Below are 12,348 nucleotides of genomic sequence, written 5' to 3' on the forward strand. Positions count from 1 at the left end.
GTTCAGCGTTGGACTTACCCCGGCCCAGGTGCCAGACGTGTGGCTGCAGGAGCCCCAGCCAGCCTGCTGCTGAGTCTTCCCAGCTGAGGCACGGCGGACGGTGGCTTCTGCACTCATCCCCAGAGTGCCCTGTCGAAATCCCCAAGCCCAATAATTTATGAGTATAATGAAGTTGTTTGATGTGGCTACATTTTGGGGTCAGTGGTCACACGGCAGTTGTAACTGGAACACATGGGAGGAAGTGGGGTGCAGAGAGGAGAGAGGATGCTCAACCCGGGACACGAGCAGCACTGAGAGGACTTGGGAGGACTCAGTGGAGACGGGGAGGGGGAAAGAGAGAGGACAGGAAGGACCACTAACCACAAGCTGGCTGGAGTCTTTGCGTGGACGGAGGTGTCAGTGAACGACAGAGCGGGGCATTGGAGCAGCCAAGGGTTTGAGAGGAACGTAACAAGGTCTGTCTCAGCCCTGTTCTTCCTCCCTATTCCTTCCTGCTCACCCACAGATGCGGTCAGCGCCGAGCCCTGAGCAGTCGACCTCGAACGCATCACTCAGCTGCGTCCTTTCTTCTCTAGGAGCATCGTCATTCTCTTAGACCAAAGGTCCATTTATGTCGCAAATGTTAGGGTTCACTCATAACCAGGATGTGGGGGCAGGTGCTGGGGACACAGCGGTGGATGAAATTGACCCAGTGTCTGCCCTCTGGAGCAGCTAGTCTGAAGGCTGATCTCCTCCCGGAACACGTGGGGAGCACTGACTACATGCCAGGCAATGTCATGAAGAACCTCAGCGAGTTAACCCATTTCAGTCCCTAACAATGCTATCAGATAGATGCTCTTCTTCTGGTTAATATTTTTATCATTATTATTATCATAACTACCATTATTTCATAGTGTGGGGAAAGCGCATCATGGAGGATTAAATAAAGTTCCAATCTCCCCCAGCCAGTGCACGGCAGAGCTGGGGTTTGAACCTGAGGAGTTTTGGCTTCAGCATCTGCTCTTATCCCCTCAATTATGCCACCCATCTAATGGAAAAGAGAGACTTGGGCCACTGCAATAGACGAGAAGGTGTTGGGTACCAAGATGGTGGATGCACAGAGGCCTGTGGGAACACAGAGACTGGGGCTCCAAATCCAACCTGGGTGGAACCAGGAAGGCTTCCTGGAGGAGCTGTTCCTAAACTGGGCTCCAGAAGGAATGAGTTGGTGTTAAGCAGGTAGAGTTTTTGAAGTCAGAAGAAGCAGGGCCCATGGGGGTCCTGAAGAATGGAGCACTGGAGGGAATAGGGGTGGAGGAAGGGTGCAGAAAGGAGACTCAATGAGGAATCTGGGGGTACTTTTAGGGCATACTAATAAGTTTGAATTTTATCATAAAGGGAAGCAGGGTGTCACACCATCCGATTTATGTTTCCAAAGGTTCATGGTGGCTGTTATGAGGAACCAACAGAAGGGGGCCCGGAGGTGATTGCAACAGGTGTCAACAGTTATCCAGTGGAGAAAAGGCCCAGCCTGGACAAGGATGCTGGCAGATGGCAAGGAGAGAGGTGCATGGATCCGAGAGCTGATGTGAAGGCAGAATAAACAGGAGGAGGACTCTGTCCTGTGAGACAGTGTGGCTGGTGAGGACAACGTGGAGATGGCAAGGGAGGGGCAGGTCTGAGGGAGATGAATTTGGTTTCGGAGGTGCCAAGTTTGACATCTGTAGGGGCAGCTGAATGTGTGTACCAGGCACTCAGGAGGGTGGGTGTGGGCCTTTGAGGGTGACTGGGTCTCCAGAGCTGGAGGTGGGCAGTCATTGAGACCAAGGCTGGGATGTCACAGGAGGCTGAGAAGGACGAGTGGGGAGAGCCCAGCGCAGAGCCCCTGGAACGCAGCACCATTTAAAGAACCAGCTAGGGAAGAGGAGAAGCTAGAGGCAGCTGAAGAAGACTAACTGGAGCAGGCAGGATGTTACTCAGAGGGCTAGAGAAGGAGCAGGGAGTTTGCAGGGCTGGACCTTGCAGGGCGGGCAAGGACTAAGAAGGGCCCAAACTCACCACCCCAGCATCTGAAGATCCATACAGTCTGCCTCCAAATTACCCTTGCAGCCTCCACTTTCCCCAAATTCCCTGTGCCAACATCAGAACAAATCAGCAAGTTATCACTAACATTTACAACGCGCAAACAGGCCAGACGATAACAGAAGACATTGTACAAAATACGGTTCTAATTGTGTGTGTGTGTATATATTGTGTGTATGTTGTGTATGTGTGTATATTATTGGTTGTAATTTTAAAAACAGTTGAGAGGCCGTTACTCCACCCTGTTATTCCTTTGCGTATGCCTGAAATACCTTTCCCCTTTTTCCCCTGGTCAACTCCTAACTCATCCTTCAAGCCTCACCCAAACACGAAGTCATCAAAAGCCTTCCTTCATTAACCATGTCTCTGTCCTAGGCACTTGGTCTCTTCCTCATTCATTCATTCATCAAACATTCCTTGAGGATTAAAGGGTGCCAGGCCCTGTGCCAGGTACAGGATACAGCAGTAAACACAACAGACATGACCCCTTTCTTTGAGGAGAGCACATTTTAATACATTTCTTCCTTTGTGCTCCCTGGCCCCTGAGCTGATCCTGGCAGAGGCCTTCCCATCCCAAACACTGTCTGGGCTCACATCCACCCTCCTCCATTAGAATGTGAGCTCCTTGTGGATAGGACCCTGTCTTCTGCGTCTCTGTAGCCCCAGCAGCAAGCACAGGGCTTGCATCAACTGAGGACCAGGGCTTGATAAAAAGACCATAGACTTTGGGGTCAAAGAAGCCTGGGTCTGAGTCCCAGCTCTGCCACTTAATAGCTGCATGATCCAGGACAGTTTAAAAAACTTGTTGGGCTTTCTCTGAGGCTAATAATTTCCAGGTCACTTAATCTTTCAGTTGACTGGGAGGTCCTCCATGAGGAAACCAGATCTGATTCATCCCAAGACCTGGAACCAGGTGTGAATAACTGTTTCACGACTCCGTGGGACCCGCTGCAGAAAGTTCTTCTTTGGAGAGCCCTGCTGACCCAGAGTCTTTCTCCCCACTTGGCTCCCTCCGCCTGCATCAAGGGAAGAGAAGGGCATCTCTGTTCAGCAGGTGCTGTTCCACTTCCCCCACACCAAGCGTGCCCGGGGCAGGGGCACAGGGGGCCATGGGCTTTGGCTCCCCCTGCTGGATACAGAGGGAGAGGCCGCTTGGGCCCCAGGGTCCGCGTTAATAATTATTGCTAACATGCATGGAGCTCTGCTAGTCACCAGCCGCTGCTGTAGATGAGGGCTCCAGAGGGGTTTAAGTCTGGCTCCACCATTTGTCATCTCTGTGACCTTGGGGAGTTACTTAAATCTCTGCTTGCCTCAGTGACCTCATCTGTCAGCTGGGGGTGATGACAGTTTCTGCCTCCCAGGGCTGCTGTGAGGTTTGAGATGCTCCAGGTAAAGTGCTCAGAGTGCTGCCTGGAACAGAGTGAGTGCCTTGCACGCATCTGCAACATCAGATTCACGGGAGGCCACAGCCACCACGTGCTGGCACCACGGATCAGGATAGAGTGTCTGTCTTTAAGACGGTCTCCATTGACGGTCCTATGGTTGGGGTTGTGGAGTCTTCCCATTTCTATTTGCTTCTTTTGTTTTCTTCATTTGTGCTTATAAGAAACCTTCAGCGACATAAACCAGAGAAAAGGACTTTTTACTAAAGTATTTGGAGGTGCTGGCGCAGCCAGGACGAGTGGAGACTCCCTCGCTCCAGGCCCCGGTGATGTGCGTCTGGGGACGTCTGCAGGAGACGTGTGGGCTTCTTCAGCATGAGGGAGCACGGGGGACACAGGGCGCTGGGCAGAAGCCCTTGTGTGGAAGCCAAGAGAATGAGATTCTCCTCTCAGCTTTGTCACTACTCTGTGTGGCTTTGAGAAAGTCACTGAAATGTCACCTCCTCAGAGACACCTTCCCAGGGCATTCAGTCTCAAGGAGCCTCACCTCCAGCCACCTCCTCTCCCTTCACCCGTTTTACTCCCTTCGCAGCACTGGCCGCTGTGGGGAGCCCCGCCTTTATCTCTGTGCACATTGTTTCTTCCTTCTCTGTCTCCCTGCATTGGAAGGGCAGCTCCATGAGGTCAGGGGCCAGCACGGTGTCCTGGTCACCATCCCAGCTCAGCTTAATAAGGAGCTGTGACAGACAGTGGCTTGGTGGGAATCTGGGCCAGCGCTGCCAGAAGAGGCCTCTCTGAAGAGGAGACATGCTGAGATCTGAATCATGCAAACTCCCTTTAAGATTCAGTTCTCCTCCAGAGGCCTTCCTAGGCGGACTCCCGCACCCGGGACATTTACCTCCACAGCCCTCGTGCTGGCCCCTGTCACAGCCGCTCTCATGCGGCGTCTCCTCACCTGTGTGTTGGTCTGCCCCCTCACCTGCCATGAGCGCTTCCAGAGGAGGGCCTGTGGCTGAGGCTCTCAGGCGATGCTCACAGGACCTGTGCTTGAGCAAAGCAGTGACATGGGCCCACGTGTGTTTTCATAAGTGAGGTGAGCCTCTATTATTTGGGGCTGCCCAGCGTTCAGCCCCTTCGGTCTCCATGGGGAGCCTCCCCTGCGTGTCAGGCCAGTGGAAGCTGGGCAGCAATCCCATGGAAGCACCCCCCCCCCCCGGCCCCTCCTGCCTGGGGCTGTCCATTCCAAGTCCTCTCTCCCAGGATGGGAGCAAGTTGGGGAGATGAGGAGGGCCCCCTTTTTGTTTCTTTGCTCCTTGGAAACACTCTTCTCTCAGATAGTTTTACTCCACTCCAATGGTCCCTGAGCACCCATGCTGCCCCCTCACAGCCCTTTCTGGACCGTCTCTTCCTCTGGCTTTAGTTAGCTTCCCGGACCTTACTGCCACCCCCTCTGACTTTACACGATATATTTGTTTGTTGACTTGTTTTTATGTGTTTTCCCAGCTGCACTGTTAGCCCGATGAAGTAGAGATATTTGTCACTTCACTGCTGCATTTCTTAGAACGATGGCTGGCACGTAGTCAGCTTTCAATGGATGATTACTGGATAAATGAATAATGGAATGAATCTCATTTACTCCTCATAATAACCTCATTTTCCAGAAAAGAAAGCTGAGATGTTGAGGTTCAGTCGTTCGCCCAGCATCTAGCTGAGTGTCTGTCACATAGTAGGTGCTTAGTAAAAGTTACCCAGCAGTTCCCTGTGTGTCCTCTCCCACACCTCCCCACCCTGACCAAGAACCGGGGCCTCCACACTGCTTTCCTCTGCATGGCTTTCCTCTGCGTCCCAGCCTGCCCACTGCCTTGCACGAGGTCTTTTTACTCCAGGTGGGCGATCCAGTGCTTAACACCGGGCCAGGATGGGCAGGGCCGAAGAATCCTGCCTGGGACGAGTCGGAACGTGGGCAGCAGGGCCAAAGAAGCAGCTTCTCACTCCTGCCGTCAAAGTCCAGCCGACTGCCCTGCGGGGCAGCAAACCCCAAAGGTCTGTTTGCAGATTTGGGCAGAGACAGGGGAGCATGAAGGTGCAAAGAGACTGTCCATCCATGGATGAGGAGACTGCATCCAGGAGCAGGTACCAGAGGCTACCAAGACCCGTGGCCAGCTAGGGGCAGAGTCAGATACGAAGTGCTGCTGAGGGCAGGGGGCAGCAGACCCAGCCTTGAGTTCCAGCTCAGCCATTTGCTGTGTGATCTTAGGAAAATGATTAACCTCCCTCAGCCTCGGGTTCCTCATCTGTAAAATGGGGGTGAAATAATAGTGCTACCTCATGGGTTATATGCAATCATATATGAAAAGCCCTCACAGAGTGCCTGGCATTATATCACGCACTCAACATGATAACCATTTGATGATGACTACAATGACCATGATGTATATTGGAATCCAGCCCTTCAGGACCAGAAGGAATCTTCAAGGTCATCGGGGCCTGTGTTTCTCCAACTTCCGTGTGCATCACAATGACTTGGTTACAAATACAGATGCCCAGGTCACCCTCCAGAGCCCCCAAGCTGGACTTCCTGGCAGAGGTGGGCGTCACTTCTCTACTTAAGAGCAGTTCCCCGGGTGCCAACCAAGGCTGGCTTCATTGGAGCAGATGCCTTTGGGGTCCCTCCTGTGGCCCAGCCCCCCCACCCCGTGCCCATACCCCCTTGGTGCCATCCCCACTGAGTGGTGCCAAGGTGCACAAACCTCTCTCAGGGAGGGCAGCTCTCTTGATTTCAGGGGCGTCCCTTGCATTTGGGGGACAACTGTGGCTGGGACACAGCGCGTCTTCACACCCATGGGAAATCAGCTGACGTCTGTTAGCGGGACCAGAGGAGGGAAGAGCAGGTCCTCACTTTTCTCTGAGCCTGCATGTTTCCGGCTCAGAAGTGGGGCTAGCCAAAGCCCCTCTAAGGTCGTGCCTCTCCACAGGGGACTTCTGCAGCCCTTAGTTTTCCAGAGACAGGCTGCGGGCTCCAACAGTGAGAATTTTAACATGACCTTGTTTCATTCAGCATGAATCTACCATTTCGGCCCATGGGGATGACACCTTTCTGGCGGGAGAGCTCCTTTCTGGTTGACCTCCCTGCCCGGGTTCGCCTTTGTGTTTACCATCGTGAGGATGCCACCTGAAAGCCTTTTCACCACTTGGGGCTCCACAGAGGGAAGCAGAGGTTGAGGGCCTGGAGACCACGCACTGAAACCACCCGCTGTGTGGAGGAAGGGTCCGAGGCACTGGGACGAGGAAAGGCAGGGAGAGGTGATTCCTGTCCCAACACAGGTCATACCCGGGCCGGATCCCGGGTGGAAGCGGCGGGCAGTGCCTCGGCTAGGCTGCCAGCTGCCATTCGGCTTCAGCAAACCAGTATTCTCTGCCTCACTGTCAATATCATTAATTTAAAAGTTAGGTTTTGTAGTGCTGATTGTCGTTGTCTATATTTAATCTGGAACTTGCTGATTCTACAACGGCATGAGGACCTCTACTTAGTATTATGATAGTCCATATTAAAGCAACGGTACGATAAAAATCAGTGAAACCACCATTTGTGCCTGGGGAGCAGCACACACACCGCCTTCCCCCTTGAAGGGGCTGCATGTTCCTCAAATCTGAGAAGCGCTACCCTGGTGATTTCCCTGGCCCCGTGCACTCTCACGGTTCGTGAGCCCGTGCAAGGGCCATCAGGGGGATGGGATTTTCTACTGAACTTGGGCTAAGATAGGGCCATTTTACACTAAATAACCGTGTGTGTGTGTGTGTGTACTTGGGGTTTGGTGGGATCAGAATCTCGCAGGGGGCTTGTTAACACACACAGGGCTGCCCGCCCCCCAGGTTCTGATACAGTCCATCTGGGATGGGGCCCCAGCATGTGCATTTCAAACAAGTCCCCAGGTGATGCTGATGGCCCAGGACCACACTCAGAGATCCAGAAACTGTTCCACAGTAATACTTTTAACCCCAAGTAATAGTAAGACGCATAGACCTGTGGGCTGGGAGGTGGGAGTCAGACCAAGTCGGCCTCTTCCAGACTTACTCTGGAACTCGGGCTAAGCCCTCGGCCTCTCTGGACTCTGTCCTTCCTGTTCATACAACAAGAGTTTGGACAAGTCCAGTGCCTCACCCAGAAGCAAGCATGAGACCTGGAGCCTGGTTTGCCATGGAGTCTACAGCCCGGGTGTTTGATCTGGGAGACATCATGTCCACGCAGGGTGCACGGGACCGGAGGGCAGTGGCATCTGAGCTCCCGCTTTGGGCAGGCAAGCTGGCAGCAACAGGAGGGCACACTCCCGCTTCAACTCCCAGCTCCCAAGCAAGAGACTCGTCTCCAGGCTCGGGTTCCTCACCTTCGAAGCGGACGTGCTCGTCCTCGGGCAGCAAGGCCCCGAGAGGCTGCTCCTGGAAAGCACCTGGAGCGCATGGGCGTCCTCAGACACATCTGAGCACGGCACCCACACCAGGCCAGCTGACCGTGGCTCCCAGCCACCTTGGGAGGGGGTGCTTATCACAGTTCCACCCCCAAGGTCTTCCTCAGGATAATCTGTCCAGGCCGATTCACCTCGTGGGCGGGGCCCTTCCTCTCAGGCCTGAAATATCTCCCTCCCTTCACTGTGCCTGGGTCAGGCCTGTGACCCTCGCCACGTGACTTCCTCTGGGGACTGGCCCTGGGCCCCTGCCCGCCTGCCAGCCCTCCAGTCCCTGGCTAGTGACCCATTCTGGGCCTGACATATCAGGCAGGGCTCAGCCGGGGAGGAGGAAGCCCACAGCTTGTTGTGCTGGGGAAAAAGTGCATCCCCACGTCCGGCCCCCACCCCAGCGCAGCCACACCTCTGCCTTCAGCGGGCTGGGCTTCCGCCCCACATCCTGGCAGGGCCTGGCGGGTTATCACCCAGCTGCCACGTGGTGCCCTGTCCCTCAGGTCCACACATGCTCAGAGAAGCTTCTGGGCTGGGGCAGAGGGGTTGCCCGGGGTACCCCTCAACTTTATGGAAGCCGCCTTTCTCTGGAGCCAAGGACAGCTCTTTGGAGAAAGTGAAGAGATATGGATACACATCCCAGCTCCACTGTGGACTTGCTGTGTGACTTTGCGCAAATGAATCTACCTCTCTGGATCTTCATTTCCTTGATTTTAAATAGAAAAATACCTCCATCTCCAGTTGTGAGGATTAAATAAGATTATGCAAGTATATTGATGCCCGGGCTTTACTTCCAACCGACTAAATCAGAATCTCTGAGGGGTAGGTCCCAGGCATTGGGGGCAGCCAGGAACAGAAACCACTGGTGTGGAAGCGTTCAGAGAAGCTAAAGCTTTGGTGTAGACCAACATGGGTTTGACTCCTGGCTCTGCTATACAATTACGGGACCTGAATAGGCTATTAGCCCCTCAGAACCTCCACTTACTCGTCCCTATGATGGGGATACTACTACTCACTTCTCAGTGCCATTATGGACACTGGAGTGACAGATATCAGGTGCTTTGCATGTACGAGACCCAAGCGAGCCGTGTGAGGACAGACCCTTGTCTATTTATTTCACCACTGTGCACTCAACAGCTAGCTGTGCGCCTGACCCACAGTTTGCACTGCCAACAAATATCTATAAAGCAATAAATGTAGCTGTTATCATTAGTGTAGATTAAAAAGTGATGACGAAATAGCACTTATCATGAAGATGAAGCTCCTGTCTTTTGACAGACTTTAAAAACTACATTTCCCAGCATCATTTGCAGCCAGGAGTGGCCGCAACTCTGTTCTGGCCCACCAGGCGTAGGTGGAAGTCACTGGGCTTTTAGTCCCTTGGGTTTTCCCTTCTTCCCCATCCTCTGGCCGCAATTGTGAGAAAACAAGAATGGAAAATAAGAAGGATCCTGGGTCATGCCATTGCAGCCCAGACTGCCCACCTCTGGGCTTTCTTTTCTTTTCGCCAACGGAAAGGAAAATGAGCTTCTCAGTGTTTAGGCCCCTGCTTGGGAATTTTTGTTTCTGGTAGAAGGAAAGCAGATGCTTTGGGCTTCCTCACTGTCCCACTTGCTGTCCACAGTCCTCAGGCTCCAGATCAATCTGGGACAAGAAGACAAGCAGCCTGTCACTAATGCCCTCCAAGGACCTCTGGGGCTGGGTCAGAGGCACCACAGGAAGCCTGCCCAGCTCTGAATCTGGCCCCTGGAGGAAGAGTTAGCCCTGTGTCCTGTCCAAGCTCCTCTGGCCTCCCCAGAAGGTTCCAGAAGAGAGAGTGACTTGCTCCTTATCCAGACGCCAAGCCCTGAGTCCAAAAGCCCACGATTCCTCGGTACCGTCTCTGAGTCTTCACTCCTGCACTGATCAGTCACGGGCAAAGTGTCTTTGAACGAGCTTCAGTGCTCACATTTGTAAACTGGGGCTACGCCAACCAAGAGCTAAATCTAACCAAGGAACTCAGAGAGGGGAAAGCCAAGATGACAGGACTAGAGGTGAGCAATGCTTCCAAATTAACCCAGAACTCGGACCAAGCATCCAACGGAAGGGAGGTGGCAGTACATGTGCAGATTCTAGACCTTGGCATTACAAAACCAGCCCAACCCAACAGCAGAATGTTGGGCGTGGGCACGGAAGAGAGTGTGAAGGACTTTTGCCCCATCCTTCATGATAGGGAAAAATAGAGCTAAGAGCGAAACATGTAATTTAAGAAAATAAATGACCTTCAACCTCCTAATGTTCTTCACAATCTTGGGGGCGGGGGTCTTGCAGGAAATATCTCTTGTGGTAACAAAACAAAGTTAGCAACGGCTCTTACTCACTTAAATTCTTTTCCTTTTGTTAAATCCAAGCATAAAGAAGCTCCATATATTTTATTTTAAAATTTAGAATGTAGTGTGATCCCACTTTATAAAATTGCATCTTTTCTTTCCTTCCTTCCTTCTCCCCTCCCTTCCTTCCTTCTCTCCTCCCTTCCTTCCTTCTCTCCTGCCTCCTGCCATAGAACTAGAAAGATACTTGGGATGATGTTGCCTAATATTCATCCTGGGTATTTGGGGTACTAGAATTTACAGAGATTTCCCACCACCCTGCCGCCATTTTTGCAGCATTTTGCTGTATAGCTTGAATTCTTTATAAAAGCATTTAGCATTTTTAATGAGGGAAATAAAATCATTTTCCAAAAAATTAATAACACGTATTTTTGTAGGGTTTTTGTGAGCATCAAGTAAGATGACCAGGAAAGCCCCTGGCAGAGTGTGGCAAGCAGAATTCTGAAAGGACCCCAACCTCCCTGCCCTGTGAGGGACATGCCCTGTGCTTGCTGCTCCTACCTGGAAGGAAGGTCGTTTCCTTCCGTTTGGCAAGTTTCTATTCATCCTTCAAAACCTACTGCAATGGGAAGCATTTCCTGACACCTCCCCCATTAATCAGACCCTCTCTCGGGACACACAGAGTCTGAGAGTGACAGCCCAGTCAGACATAGGACAGGGCTGGAGTGCCTTCACACAGCAGCAGTGTCCAGGGGGAGTGTTCAGAGACAGCCCAGCTTCCTCTTTGCTGACTTTTGTCTTCAGGCTTCCCTTCATCCGCTATCTCCCCCGTATCTTTCCAACAATTGTTTTTATTTAAATTGGCAAATTCAGTTTGTGCAGCCCGCAACTCAAGGATCCAGCTACTGCCCTGTGTCGGTTGAGTTCCAGGCTCATAAAGGTGTGGGGAAGAGTCTCAGTTACGCTCAGGGTCATTCGAAGCGGCTCCCCTTCCCCCACTCCAGCCTTCCGAAGCACGGGGGCTGGAGCAGACAGGGTGCAGCCTCGCTCTGAGGTGTCTCGGGCTGGAGGGCAGGGCGAGCACAGCCCGTTCTTGTTTGCCAAGGAGCCCTGCCCGTGTCACGGAGAGGAAACGGCCCGGGGCGTCTAGGCGACCTGCTGGAAGCCGCGCAGCCAGAGAGAAGCAGAGGGCCAGGTCACCTGCAGACACGCCCGCCCCTGCGGTCCTCTGCGATCCCCAGAGGACGCAGCCCGGGGCTCTCCTCTGCGTGCACACTCTGCTGAGCTCCGCACGTGCTCCCCGGCCCCCTCGTGCTCCCAGCAGCCCCGGGAGAGCGGGATCAGCAGCAGCTTCAGTTTGCATATGGAGAGGCTGAGACTCAGAGGGGAGAGGCCCGCCCCAAGGTCATCCAGTCGCGATGTGGGGGCTTGGACGCGACGCCAAGTGCTCCAGATGCTCGAGCCCGGGACCCTCCCTCAGCCTCCGCGATGACGGAAACCCTGAGAGAGGCCCGTGGGGTCGTGTGGGACAGACTCCCCCAGGGCAGGCCGTGGGTGACGGGTTGGCAGGTGCAGGGGCGCTTGGTAGGTGACTGAAGAAGGGAGCGAGGCGGGCCTGGTGGAGCCGAGCTGTGCCGGACACAACCCGAAGCTACAAACGACCAAGCAGCGAGGCCAGGCGACCGGGCGAATCTACCCTAAAAGCCCGCTGAAACAGGCGAAGCAGGTGGGCCAAGCGCCGGGAAGCGGGGCCGAGTGGCGCCGAACGGAACCGGGCGGGGACGAACGGGGCCGAGTGAAGCCGAGTGGAACCGAACACGGCCGAGCGGAAGCGAGCCGGGCCGAGCCGGTGGGCCGAGTGGGGCCGAGTGGAGCCGAGCGGAGCCGAGCGGGCGGGCTCTGCAGAGGCCATAGGAGCGTGTGGCCGTGAGGCTGCCCTGGATGTTCTATGGTGCGTCGCCTCTGGACTCGCCGTTCCGCACCAACTGAAAAGCAGGGCGCTTGGTTTCCCGAGCCTGTGAAGTAGCCTCAACAGTCTTTTCCTGTGGGGGCCTCAGTCTCCCCATTTGTACGGTAGGACAGTGGAGGGAGGCAGGGTACGCCGGCGAGCGCAGTCTTTCTGAAGCCCTCCCCTTGTGGGGG

The 12,348-nt window shown here is 54.0% G+C and overlaps 1 protein-coding gene and 1 long non-coding RNA gene across 4 annotated transcripts in view; one reads left to right on the top strand and one right to left on the bottom strand.

Moving 5' to 3' along the window:
- WNT7A (Wnt family member 7A) overlaps positions 1-12,348 on the bottom strand; it is a 101,422-nt gene that overhangs the window by 26,180 nt on the left and 62,894 nt on the right. The gene's annotated exons all lie outside the window — the stretch shown is intronic.
- LOC138918011 (uncharacterized) overlaps positions 12,077-12,348 on the top strand; it is a 49,205-nt gene continuing 48,933 nt past the window's right edge. The window contains exon 1 of one of the 3 annotated variants that reach the window (XR_011426787.1): positions 12,077-12,279. This is a non-coding gene — a long non-coding RNA (uncharacterized lncRNA). The remainder of the gene's footprint in view (positions 12,280-12,348) is intronic. The other 2 variants (XR_011426786.1, XR_011426788.1) reach the window with 2 other exon arrangements.

Source organism: Equus caballus, chromosome 16, assembly GCF_041296265.1.
Source record: "Equus caballus isolate H_3958 breed thoroughbred chromosome 16, TB-T2T, whole genome shotgun sequence".
In the NCBI taxonomy this organism is placed as follows: domain Eukaryota; kingdom Metazoa; phylum Chordata; class Mammalia; order Perissodactyla; family Equidae; genus Equus; species Equus caballus.